The 14,579-nt window shown below is 35.2% G+C and overlaps 1 protein-coding gene across 11 annotated transcripts in view; it reads right to left on the bottom strand.

Annotated features, from left to right (window-relative positions):
• The window catches only part of FUT8 (fucosyltransferase 8), a 130,516-nt gene that overhangs the window by 23,860 nt on the left and 92,077 nt on the right, over positions 1-14,579 (bottom strand). The gene's annotated exons all lie outside the window — the stretch shown is intronic.

The raw sequence follows: 14,579 nt of genomic DNA, 5'->3' as shown, positions 1-14,579 counted from the left end.
ATGGTTCATCAACTTCAATGATATCTTAATGCTTTTCTTCGCAAAGCACACAAAATAAAAAAGGAAACTATGCAAAGTCATGGTGTGTTATGCTATTTATGAATTGTCAACTAGTTCAGAAAAAATAAAAAGTACGCTATTATCTCTCCCATGCTGCAGACTGCACCTGCTACAACTATCTTTTGGGCATTTCCAAACATTATTACAGTCACCTAGTAAGGACTTAATGCCATAGTTTGAAATATAAAATGGAATTAAAATGCAATAAATCATCCTATTTTTTCTCTTAAAGTCATCAATGTAAAATATAGCTTGTATATCTAAGTGGTTTTGCTCTAAGATTTTGCTTTGTACATTTTTAATACAAAATTTTTTAACTTGGTTTCTGATTACTTTCTCACTAGTGTTCCACTTATTAATTTTTAAATCATCCTTTAGCTAATCAGACCTTTTAAGGCAGGCAGGTATTGCATAAATTTGATGCAATGCATTTTTAAGTGAACTGAAAATAGAGTCTTTTTTTTTTTTTTTCAGGTTTTATATACCATATGGGTTGTGTTGTCCTATTTGTCACCCCAAGAGGCAGATTCTTGATAGCTTCAGGAGGTAATAAACCAAACTGTTTTCAAACATGCCAACACATCTTCTATTGCTTTTCTCAACCCAGCACTCCCAAGGCTGTTTTCCTGTATTCTTTCCTCTCCTCTCCTCTCTTGTACAACTCTTGGAACCACTCACATACTCCTGTGTCTCTTACCATTCTCTGTACCAGAAAGTGATGTCTGTGATCAGTCACTGCTTCTCAGTTGCTGGGAGGCCTGAATACTGACTTCATTGCCTCTATACACATACCCAGGCTGCCTCTTTTGAGGACTTTTGAGATACTTTAACAAGACCTATTTCTTTTGGTCAAATTTGGCCAAAATTAATCCAATAATCAGAATTTGTGCTGTCAGGATTAACAAAAAAAAAAAAAAGGAGCAGATAGAAAGACACAGCACAATGACAAAACCTCTGCACTTACAAGAAACTTGGTTAATATAATTATCTGCCAAAGATTCTGTTTTATCAGCTCAGTCTCAAAAAATAAAACTCTGATGGTAGTCTTATTTCTGCTCCAGCAAAAATCCTAACTTCCAGAGCTCCTGAACAACTAACATATCTTTGTAACACAAGTCCAACTGACTTTTAACAGTATTTATTTCCTCACATCATTCTGGTTCTTTGAAAATCCTATCCATAATCAAACCCACAATGTAAACATAAAAAGTGTTCTTTCTGTTCTAATAAGTAATGAGATTTCAATACACAAAATAAATGTGTGTCTTCCAATGTAGGCAGAAGACCAATGGAACAAAATGCAGGTTTCCAAATTCCTTATTTGTTTGCACCACTAGGAAGAAATCAGCAGGCTGAAGGCCTAAAGATTGAGAAACAAATACAAAATGCAAGAAATTATTTCTGCCTTAAAAGCCTTGGTACAGCTTCCAGTTATTTCACATGGTGGAAAAACTGTATTGAATACCATTTGCCTACTTAGTTCATTCATCATGTCTAAACAAAATATATAGCAATAAAAGCATTTTTCAGTATGACATTCTGAATCTATGAAAGGAATAGATTTTCACTAATTAGTTGACATTTTGTTTTTTTTTTTTTTTTAATTCAGCACTCAAATGCAAAAAGACAAGAACCCTTTAGGATTTGGCAAAGTTATACTGAAATGAATGAAATGTCCAGCCTTGAACTACAGCCTCACTATACAGAATTAATAGTATCTGCATTAATAGAAAGGATGACCCCATATTAAATGATACATTCCCAAGTATCAGAGTGATAACCGCTAGTGCTGGAGGTGCTCTGGGATGCCTTTCATCTGGAAATGATGGTAACCATTTTCAAGACAGAGGAAGGGTTTAGATGAAATACTTCCATGACTTGAATTCAACGCCACAGCTGCCAGTTCAGATTATCCTTGTTCAAATATTACTTAAAAGCAGTATTACTTAACCATAACATTGCTTACATTGTAATGACTAGTGTAAAGTGTTAGTAAGTAACTCAAAACTAGGATATAGGTGACAATTTCCCCAAAATCTGAGAATGCTTTAGTTTGGATTGAAATTTATGCAGCCAAACAAAGAACTCAGATTAATATTTGAAACTGTGTAAAGATTGTTTTAGACCTAACATACTTCTGAGGTAATTTTACTCTCAGTTTGCCTAATGCTGTCTCTTGATACCCAAAAAACACTGATTTTTTTCATTTGAACACAAAATATATTTGTACTCTTCCCTAGTGTACATGCTACACTACAACTTCAACTAAAGAATGGTTACCTTAAATCAAATAAACTCTAATATTATGTCAATTTGTAGCTTTTTGCTTATGGAAAAATGCTTAGAAGAGTGACAGTTAAGCAAAAAACTTTTACAGTTTGTAATGAAAACTTGGCATTTGTTTACCAATCTATGATTTGTCATCCATGATTTAATGCTTGTGAGAAAAGTTTGCAGTTAATCACTAACCTACTAGTGCTAGTTTTGCTAGCAGATTGAGGCGACATCAACCTTTTAGGGAAATGGGAAAGCCATGCTTCAAAAAATAATATTTCATATGAACAGCATAAGATACGTGGTCAAATATGTGATCAGTCATTGGTACCACTACAGAGTCAAAAGTCCTTTTTGCCCTCTTCATGTACTCCTTAGATTTCCAAGTCTAGAAAATAATGCCAGAGTTTCAACTTCCCATAATCAAGAAATGTAGGGAAATAAGCCTCTGCTATTTTGAAAATAATTAATTCAGTGGGCATATTTATTCATGAATAAAATCCCTTGTTTTAGGTTACCTTCATTCACTTCATCATATTTAAATAACTCTCATTGAGCACTGTATTTGCTGGCCTATTGATGGTCCTGCCCATGCATGGAACTGTTATCAAACTTAATCACATTTTATACAGACATCAAATGTTAATCTAAATTAACAGTGACATAAGGAGAAATCATTGTATAAAACCTCCACATTTTTGCTCCTTGAACATTACTGGAGAGATAGCATGACTATATACTTAAAACATTAAAGAAATATATACATTCTTACTTCTGCCACTGGAAAATTTACTGAACAATGGCTGTATTTAAAAGCAATGTATTCCCCATTTATCTCCCATTCTGCTGAAAAATGCTGCTGACATGCTGCTGAAAAATGCTGCATGACCTCTAAGAACACCATTCCTTTATCAATAATAAACAACTTAACTCCTCATACAATTAAATGAGAACAAATAGTATGCTTAGGCTATATAAATGGCTTAATCAGAATCAACACTCAATATTGTGGGCTTGATTGATTACTGTGTAAAAGAGCACACAGATGTATTTTTTGAAGAACTTATTAAAATACGAGTGGATTTAGTTTAGTATGGCAGATTCGGGTTTGCACAAGTGAACTTGGTGTCACAAGCTGTAAGACAATGCTAAAAGTATTGCTACAAAGGGAAAACAAACAAACAAAACACCAAAAACCAACCAAACAAAAACCCACAACTGCACTGAAAGATCAAAGGCCAACATTCTTCTATGCAAAAACAAAAGAAATATACAAGAAATGACTGCATCTCCTGTAATTTCAATTTCCAAGCATTAGATCTTTCAGGAATAAACAAACTGTCAGTGTACAGCTACTTGATTTTAATACTGATCACACTTAACATTCTTTGTGAAAAAGTTACAGCTGGTTATAAACTTTATCCTTATTTTTTTTTTCTGAAAGACAGTGGTATTCTTGTGAAAACAGCTGTGCAGAAAACTGAAGTATGTAGTTTTCTACTTACACACAGAAAGTGTAAAATATCAGCAAAAACACCACATCATCAGCAGGGGTTTACTCTAAACTTGGGAGCAGGGGGCAAAAGAATTCAACTCGCTTTGTTCATGCAAGCCTTTCTGCTTCTGGAAAAGCTGCCAAAATAGGGGTCAACAGCAGCAGTGGCTCAAGAAGTCCATATACTTATTTTAGAGATGCAACCATTACCCAGACTGATTTTAAACCATAGATATGAACTTGTGATCTGAAAATTAAAAACCTTCTTCACACTGTACACAAATACTGAAGGTGAAATATTGAAAAGCAAGTTTAAGTGCACAGTTTTAGGCAAACATGTTACTATGGTACAGAGACTACTGGATGTGATTCCACACTTATTAAATAGCAATACATAGTCAGATCTCATCACTGAATGTATTTTCAGTGTCATTCTTCCCCATTGCCTGGTCTTTATCAACACAGACTTTTACCTGCTATTTTATTTCACAGTCACTACTGCAAGAGCCTTCTGCAACTCTTCAGGCAGAATGTTCACCTTCGCTAACAAAAATATCTTATTATCATTAGAAATACTGCCATCTCACACTCCATCTCTTTGCCAGACGATATATGAATAAGTTGAAATGTAAATTTTGCATCAGTCTCTGCTGGTGACTGATTCCTCTAACAAATACTAATCATGAATTTCTACACTTGCCCTCTGAAGTTTCTTTTAACCCAATTTTATATACATCAGGAGCTTCTCTTTTACCTCACGGTAGTTATATCTGGGGAAGCCTTCTGAAATGCGTTCTTGAAGTGCAATATATGAAATGAGCTCAGTCTTCCACACCTATGTATTTTTTGCCTCTTTCAAATCTACTGAATTTCTGAGACATTTCCTTCTATAAAACTCTCATTTACTCTTCTCCACTGTAACATATTTTTTCTGTGTATTCCCTAAACTGATTCTTCATTATTTCTGTCAGCTTGTCCAATACACAGTCTGTGACTTGCTGGAACCCTTTTTGAAAATTTATATTCCTTCAGCTAATTCCCATTGTTCTGTAGAACAGCAATAATAAATGATTAGCAATTATAAACAAATAGCAATTATAAACAAAATGTTTTGTTGTGAAATGCTGTCAATGATACTTGTTTGAGAAAAAGCACCCGAAGTGCTCCCTATTAAGAAAGATGCCAGTATGGGAGCCTTCCTAAGCTCTTCTATAATGAGTGTGGATATGAAAGATTTTCATAGTTTGTACTATAGCCTTTTCTCCTTTCAGTCTTTCTTTCAACCTCCGACCATTGATTGGCCCTTCAGATTTTCTGGCAGGCTTTCTAATTCTGATGTGTTAGAAAAAGGATTTATTATCAAGTTTTTTGCCTTTAGCAAGCTTCTCCTCAAAATCTTTTCTGGCCTTCCTTAGGATGGTTTCATATGTAATTTGCTACAAATTATATTCTTTCTTATTTTTCTCATTTGTACAAAAGTTTTTGGTTGTCTGTGTGTTTTGTTTGGGTTTTTTTGCTTTGTTAGTTGCTTTTTAAATGCCTTTTAACAACATCAAGCAACTTCATTATATTTGCCTCCTTAAAAATGCAACAATGCTTTTAGGTGCTTCTGTAACAGAAACAATAATTACAGACACCATTTTCCAATTTTCAGGCAATAATCTATTATATATAAATGCAGCTATGACAATAACTAATATATTCTTAAGATGAACTCTAAAGACTCTTTTTCTGATTTTGGATAATCATATTTTCATAACAAGAAAAAAGCTGTAGCAAGAATTTTAAAATAATTAAAAATAAATAATGTACTTTTAAGCTACAATTTAACTTAGGGCTAAAGGAAGGCTGGACTCTTCACTTATGCTGCAATGGGCAGATACTCTATATTCAGTAAACACTCTTGAAAAAAGGACAAAGTGGGGAAAAAAAAGAAACAGGAACATATTTAACAGTTTTCTTGGAACGGAATTAAATTACATTACCAGATATCTTCTAATTACAACTTCCTTTATACTTTGCTGATTTTTTTTTTTACATATATGAGAAGATTTTGCTTTCAGAAACTATTTTCTGTGTCAACAAGAGTTAATGAGAATTGGTTCATAGCAGGAAAAAAATGACAATCTCTTCTACCAATGGTTCAAAACAGGATGACAAATTGTCTTTTAAATTACTTGTAAAGCTACAGCAAAGTATGCTGTTCAGTTTCTCTGAGATCCAAAAAGCATCAACTTATATTTTATAAAGGATGTAAATTTCATATAAAGCAACACTAAATACTGAATTGTAATGATAAAAAATGTTGCATGCCTAACTGTTAATTTAAGAAGTGGTAAAACTGAAAAAGAATTACAGTACTTTCGTCTGGTCTGATGTTCATAACATCAGCGTAAACGTATTGTCAATCAAAATTTTTAAAAAGGCAATTTATTTTACTTATGTCTCATGAGATAGAATTCTTACCAGGAAAGAATGTAATTGCTTTTGAAATATACCAAAATTTTTGCCTCATTACCCCTTGTGTTATTTTTAGTTTGTCTCTACCAGTTTCATTTTTATTTCTGAATATTATAAACTCAGAATATTTTTGATTCAAAGACTTCTAATCAGGAGAGGATTTAAAAATGTTCCAAAGCATCTTGAAGTCAATTTTTAACTATTAGAAAATATCTTTTTCCAGAATTTATAGCCATCTCTGACTCCTGATGACCGCAAAGACATTATGCATAGCTAAGTAGGCCCAATCTCACAAATCTGTCTCTCTCCCTCTCCATCCCACCTCTCCTATATACGTAAAGTGTTTCCCTTCACTGTAAGATCAGCTGGTTAAATTAATTTGACTTCCCTTTGTCTCTAAGACTTGCCTTATTTTATTCCACTAACAGTTTTGTTCATAAAGTTAAGCACTGATCTGATACTTGAAAAAGTATTGCCAAATACTCAAAGACAACATCTAACTCTTCAGTTATAACTTGTGTTTCTTTTCATTAATTCAATCACCTCGCTCAAAAAAGTAAAATAAACATTTAAAAAAAATGTGTCAACTTATTTTTCCTTTTGTTTTTCTGCAGTTCCAATCTTCTCTTAAGCAATAGTAGGTAAATGACTGTTTCAAATTAAGGACTCATGCTCATCCAAGGCACAGCTACTCCCTTGCTGATGGCTCTATTCAGCCTTCCTCATCCCAGCCTGTTTACTGTACACCTTACTGCAACTTCATCTGGGTCACTGAAATCATAAAAACTTTCTACACTACACATGGAAAATAATAAAAGATTGAAACTGAGACAATCTGTGGTTTTCAAGAACATACTTAATCTTGATGAAATGAAAACTCACTGATCAAGAATTAACCATATCCCCAGAATAAATTATTACAGTAGTCAGCCAATCTCTCCACAAAAAAATACTAGACATTATTTCCAATCTGACTTGTCCAGCCACATTCTTTTTGTCTAAAAGAAGAATTTTTTCCCATACAGAAATAGCTATAAGATGTGGCCGGATCAGCTTTTTAAACTTGCTTCATTTTTAAACTGAATGACGTTCTTTAATCTCTTATTGTAAAGCAGATTTTTCTGGCCTTGAATCAATGCAGTTCTTTCTGAGAATCCTTTCAGATTTATCAACATCCATTCTGAATGCCTGATAACAAAACTAGGCAGTGTGCTGCAGTCTGGCCATTGCTCTGCAAGGCAAAAATAACTTCTTGCTACTATTCAATAAGCCTCCACTTAGGTATAAATAAAGATCACACTTCGCTCTCTTAGGTTACTGCATTGCTCTGAAAACTCAGATCTAATTCTTTAGAATACTAAGTTTATAGAATAATAGAATAGTTTGGGTTGGAAGGAACCTTCAAAGGTCATCTAGTCCAACCCTCCTGCAATGAGCAGGAACATCTTCAACTAGATCAGGTTGCTCAGAGCCCCAGACAGCCTGGCCTTGAATTTTTCCAGGGATGGGGCATCTACCACCTCTCTGGGCAACCTGTGCCAGTGTTGCGCCACCTTCATCAAAAAAATTTAATCCTCTTTTTTATTCTAGCTTCAATGTCCCCTCCTTTAGTTTAAAACCATTATCCAACTTTGCTTTGGTCTTCACCCACACTCAAAGCCTAAAGGTCAGGAGTAACAACATGAGGAGACATGTCCTCATAAGACACTGAACCTGGAACAGAGAGATTAATTCTCTGAAGTGGACCTAAATTGTGATTTTGGGCAAGATTTTCTAGCACTCATAGGCTTAATTATCACAGTAGCCATCAATTCTGGTTTTGCTGACAACACTGGAAATGCCAAGAGACATGGAAAAACTTCTCAACCAGGTTGCCTTTCCAGAGATGGTTTAGTTTTATCAACCTCAGTCCCAAATTTGCATGCAATCTCTAGTGCTGTCTCTTTCCTTACATTTAAATAAACCTGAACCTTTTCTCTGAAATAAATAAGGAATTTAAAATCCAGAAACTAACAGAACAACTACCATGAGTCAATGAAATACCAAAAAGGTGATGAGGTCATTGATAAAAATGTTCCCTTCAGCAAACAGTAAATAAATGACAGCATGAACTCCCATTTGGCTCAGGAACTGAAGCCAGCACTGCTCACCTCGGTAGCTGCCAAAGAATCATTGATTACGAAGGGTCAAACTCTTTGCTTTAAGAGTTAACACTTTCCAAATATTAACTCATGTTTACATACACACGTCTTCATACAGAGCATCTTAAAAAGCACCTTCACAACAAAAAAAATCTACACAGTATTAGCAGCTTGATTTCAAGATTAATGCAACTGAAATAAAGGGAAAATACAAGACAGATTGCTGTTCTGCTCTCTTCTCTCAAATCCCCATTCCCCAGTATGCTTCACAATAATGTAAATCTGCTTGAATTAAAATGTAAATAATGAAAGTCAGTGTATAAAAAATACTAAGAATTAGAAATTGATAAATTTTTCTGCAAGATTTTATAAAGAAAAGTGAAATATGGGAGTAAAATGCAATTCATACAATTGTATGCAAGTTGAAGGGTTTTTAGGCTAATACTAAATATTCATCTGATTTACGTAAAAGAAAAACCACTGTCAAGGAAGATCTAGTTCATGGAATTAAACCTTTTTATTTATTGCAATTAATTCTGTAGAACTTTTTTTGGTTTGAGTTCGCAATTTTCATTTGGTCCTTTTGATGACTGTTGCCTGATTGGTTTCAATAAATTAAAAATTAATTTTGTGTACCCACAGTATCCTTGTTCTTGAATTATACATATAAGCATATTAATTAATTCATATTTTAAGATTATAGTTCAATGAATACTTAAAAGCTGGTACTACCACGAAGTGAAGAGCTCTGCCATTTTTTCCCCTCTGGGTAGCCCTGCCTTAAAAGCATCCATTCATCAAGCCATGGCCAGAGGCAGCAAAGCCAATATTCAAAGGTAACTGCAGGAAACTTTGTTTCAGGCTTCCTTTTTCAAGTTGTCTTTCATCTTACTGGCTTGCAGGCCTTAAGGGAAGGAGCACACGCTGTTATTTAAAACATTAAACTGGATTCTTTACCTCCACATCCCTTCATTCCCTGTCATGGAATGAAGATTTGACTTCTCATCATATATGAATCTGTCCTTTCTCTTAATCTGTTTTCTTTTTCCATTTATGGTATGGTTCCATTCTTTTATGTAGTTATTTTATAGCACTCCTTCAGTGTATTATTGGGGAATGCCACAAGGACACCATAAATAAGCAAGGAAAAATTATGAGAGGCCTACTTTGGTTTAGCATGTTGCAATGATAACAGAACATTATTACCTGGCAAGTAAAAATATTCGTGCTCAATACAACCAACTATTTTTTAAAAAATTAATTAAAAAATGATAAATATGTCTTCACAAGTTATCTAAGTTTTGGTTCTTATGACTAGAAAGTCATACATGCTTCTTATAGCAATTCCTACCTAAATTATTAATAAATAGTTTGGCCATAGATATCAAAGAAAAATTAACTACAACTATATTACAATTGCAGGCAAGGTATAATTTTAAAATTAAAAATAACATGCATAAAACCATCTCTTATTAAGTTTTTTTTTTCCTCTAGAATGAGAGTATGAAAGTGAATGAAACAAAGGAAAAGGAAAAATTATGCCACAGATTAAAATAAGTCCTATATTTGCAAAAACCTGCAATAGAATTCTCATTCTTTCAACATATTTAAGCTAGAAAAACTGAACTTGACTTGTAGGAATGCTATGTCAAATGCAAAGAACAATTCCTGCCAGAGATGACAAGGCATGAAATGACCTCTAATTCTCAGCACAGGTGAGAATATGTCTTACTACTCTTGCCACCAGACTACCATCAGCTTGCTTACTGAAATTCACCCTGCTTCCCAAATTCCAAAAACATGATAATTTCTTCTGAAACAGACAAGATTAGCTTTTATGCCTAGTTAGGAGAGGATGAGACCAATAATATTTTAAATATATTTATATTATCAGCTATATAAGCCTCTTAGTTCTTTGTAGAAGAGATTACTATCTAAATTGTTTTGCTGAAGATTGACTTCAGAAAACTCAAAACTTTATGTTGCTCATAAAACTAAAATAAAAGTGTCAAGCAGAGGCGATTTAATTAAAAAGAAATATAAATGTACAGATTTAAACAATTTTGTCATGAAGAACAATCTACTAAATTATTATCTATGCAGGTCTGCAAATTACATCAAAGTACTTCTTTAAGATGATGATACAGTTTTCTGACGTTTTGGCCTATTTCTGTAATTTACACTGTTATTTTGTTATAAGCATTCACTTGTGCTAATATTTTTGATACATAAGTATAAGACAACATTAAAACCCATATACAGAGCAAAATAAGTACACTATAGGAGAAAAATTTTGTTTACGAGAAATGGAAATGTATAAAAGTCAATGCATTTTTATACATATATTTTGAAAATCCAGAAAATCCTATGCTGATTTCAGAAGCTGTAGAGAAAAAAAATTAAAGTTGTTGTTTTGTGGGCAAACTGGTTTTAATTACAGTTAAGAATTTCAGTCTTATTTGTCCCTGTTAAGGCACAGGGATTTAAAAAAGAAACTAACTCAAAATCTCTATAAATTTAGAATGGCATTAAAAACATATACAGAAATCTTCAGCAAGACAGAATGTCGTTCAGATTTACTGGCAATTAAATATCCAGTGAGGATTCCTCCTGAAGCCAATTGAAGCTAGTCAAAGAGATCAGTTGTCAGTGTCATTCTTCATCAGTGGTCATGCCATTGCAGAAGATGAAACTTTAATGCAGTTCATAGCGTGTGTGGCTGGCCAGTAGGCTGGCCACAGAAAGATTGTCCTTCATAGCTGAATGAAAGTGCACAGGGAGGATTTCCAGAGTGGAGAAGCTGAGAGCTTCCAGGAGCCCACAGCTCACACAGCAGTGGCTGACAAGACCTCGGCAGGGTCAGGAGCAACAGCAGCCATGTATAAAAGATGCCCTAAGGGAGCACCAGCAAGCAGGGCAGGCAAGCACGGTGTGGCACATCAGCAAGGGTGTGGTGTGGCAGTTTGCACGGAAGAGCATACAGGAGGGCACTGAAGCTCTGCCAGCTTGACCAGGGAGCAATGTTATCCACTCAGCAGAAAGCCATGGCCTCTCCAAGCTCTGCATCCACCACGACTGACACCGCTTCCCAGACAGAGCTGTGGTGGGAACATGCTGCCACCCCAGTGCCAGGCTGCAGAGTACCAGACCCCCAAAGATGGAGACTGCACAACCTCTCCAAGGAACTATGTTCATGATGAAAAAGCTTTGCTTTTAATCAGCATTGTTCTTGGTGTGGTACCTAAAATCAGGACTTGGAAATGTTCTTTAGTGCCAACAGAAGACAAAATATTAGCTTACTGAACTAGAGTTGTGTGCTTGCTTTGGAAAGGCAAGTACTGTTTCTACATTTTATCCTAAACTCCAGCTCCCTATAACATTTACACTGCCCTGCCTTCCCCAGAATTCAGCAAGGTTATCGTACCTGAACCTTCTAAAAAGACTACAAACAGCTGAGGAATACTTTGAAGTAGAAAAATATTTTAAAACCTTTTCCACAGTGTGTTGTGGTTTAACCTGAGCTAGCAATACAACCAAGATAGCCACTCACTCATCCCCTTCCCTCACCCCCCCACCCCATAACAGGGGAGAGAATCAAAAGGGAGTGGGGGAAATTTGGATTGAGATAAACACAGTTGAATAACAAAATACTAATACGCTATTAGTAAATATATATATAAAAGAGAAATAAAAGATACTCAAGGCAATTCCTTACAAGCTCTGTCCACAACTGAGCAGCCAGTCCCAGGAAGCCACACCTGGTCCTAAAACTGATCCCAGAGAGAGAAAAGAGGAAAAAGGCAGAAAAGCCCAGAGGCCTCTGCAAAATGGCAAAAGGCTGGGCTAAAAGTCTCAACCGAACTTCCTGGCTACCCCAAGAGAGAGAGGGAAGAACCAGAGAGATCAGAAGAGCCAAAACTGGAAGCATGATGCTAATGGGACGTAATACTCTTATTGATCAGTCTGGATGTCAATCAAGCTCTGCCCCGCCTTCCTCAACAGCTGGAAGCATCGCACTCAGAATGTCCTTGGCTCTCAAACCAGAGCAATTAAAAAGGTTTAATGTGCTTGCGTGTTATCTTCTTGTTCTCAAACTAAGTCCAAATAATGAGCATGCTAGCTATGAAAAAGAAAGGTTTCCAACTGCCCAAAGAAAATTAACCCATTTCCAGTCAAACCAGCACACAGAGACAACAGTGGAAAGTACGAGATCTCATCGACACTTCAACATATACAATGTGTTAGATCAAGGAAACTTCTGTGAAGTTTAATTTTTGTTATGATTGGACTCAAATAGGCCTGGGGTTGAGTTGCCCACTGCATAGACAACTCTCCTTCCTCTACATATTCTCAAAGGCACACTTCCTCACTAAAATGCTAATGAGCCAGATAACAAAGACCTTCAAGAACTATTGGATCCAACATGAATAAAAAATGTTACCAATTCTCTAGAAAAAAAAAATACACATGAAACAAACAAAACAACACACTGCTCTCAGAAAAACAACAAACTATAGCATACAATGCAACTTCCAAGAATTTTCAGTAGGAAGTAAAATAACTATAAAGCAATCATTCCAATTAGTACAATTGTTGAAGATACAGACAATTCCACTATATGTAACTAGAAATCTTTGAAAGGTATCAGTTCTGCCTATAATAGGCTTGAGGACTCAAATAATTTTAGAAACTATGAGAGGCACAATCACTATGGGATGACAACTGAAACCTGAGACACTTGTCAGAACAGATAATTTTTCCCTGTCTGGAAGTGCCTATGACACCAGCCACATGTTCCAACATTTCAAAGACAGAAAGACAGATGAAGTGAAGGAAGGAAGGAAATCCTACTTTTTTTTTTTTTTTTTCTGTCTCTGCATTGCTGTTAATTTCCAAGCCCAGTGACTAGTTCAAAGTTCTCCTGAAACACAGGATAACCCTGTACCTGTGAGAAATGTGTGAAGGGGAATACTTCTTGTGGCTCTAGTGTACAATGTACAGCCTCTGATGACTTGGAGATCTGGCCATTCTTGCCTGCATCTAACTTTACACACCATTCAAAATCTGTGTATCAGGGATAGGCACAGAAGAGAAAGAATGAAGATGGTGCAGAGGAAAATAGTTTCTGTCAACCCAGAATTTAAAAGCTCTGCTTGCTGTCCAAACAGACAAACTGTATATTGTCTCTATAGCACTGGGATAGTACTGATCTGCAAAAGTCATGCTGTAGCTCTTGTAGTTCTAAAGAGAAAACTGTATGCTAAAATAATACCTCATCAGTGCACTATCTCTTACTGATGAGTGTCGTTTACACAATCATCTACTGAAAATCCCTACACAATTTTTAAATGTCCCAATGAAATCCAGGTCACAACTGTTGCTGCCAAATACATCCTGCAGGACATACTGGAGAGAAATTCTTGAGTCTATTCTTGAGTCCGTAGGCACATCTAACATAAATAATGAAAGTATTAGTCCTTTTTATCTGTCCTTAAGCACAGAGCTACTGAGCCAAAATTCCTTTCTGGGGTAAGATTAACATGCCACATGCTAACAATCAAAATTCACATCAGTGCTGATAAATAAAACAGATACAGCCTGAAAAGTGCTACAATATCTTCTTTAATGTTTCCCTCTCTAAATTGTTTTTGCCCATAGCTTAGCACATTCTCCACCAACTGTTAGCTTATCTACTCATCCAATAATTATATGTACTGTAATTGTCAATAACACAAAGTATTTTTAAAATTCAACTTCCATCTCTCTCTAATCCAACTGTTTAATTATGGGTTTTTTTACAAAAATCTCCTTTATCAATGAAGACATCTCACTAAATTTACCTAGTCATGGGTAAGTCAGTTGTAATCTTTTTGATCAACTGTGTCTTCCCTGCATTTCTTGTAACATTTACAAACTCCCACTGTTATACCAGTTACAGAAAAAATAAGTACGCCTAACAAAAGAGGAAGAGTCAATAAAATGTATGTTTTGAAAAGCTGACAACTGTTCACACAAAAATTGCCTGTGCAGAAACTGAATTTTAAAAAATTATTCCTAATATTTATCATCAATTGAGAGCAAAAAAGTTAGCATACTGACAGCCATCTCCAGGGGTGCTGTATACCTACTCAATTTTGACAAATACCTGA

The sequence above is a fragment of the Columba livia genome, chromosome 5 (genome assembly GCF_036013475.1).
Source record: "Columba livia isolate bColLiv1 breed racing homer chromosome 5, bColLiv1.pat.W.v2, whole genome shotgun sequence".
Classification (NCBI taxonomy): Eukaryota; Metazoa; Chordata; class Aves; order Columbiformes; family Columbidae; genus Columba; species Columba livia.
This window is presented reverse-complemented; position numbering and strand designations above follow the sequence as displayed.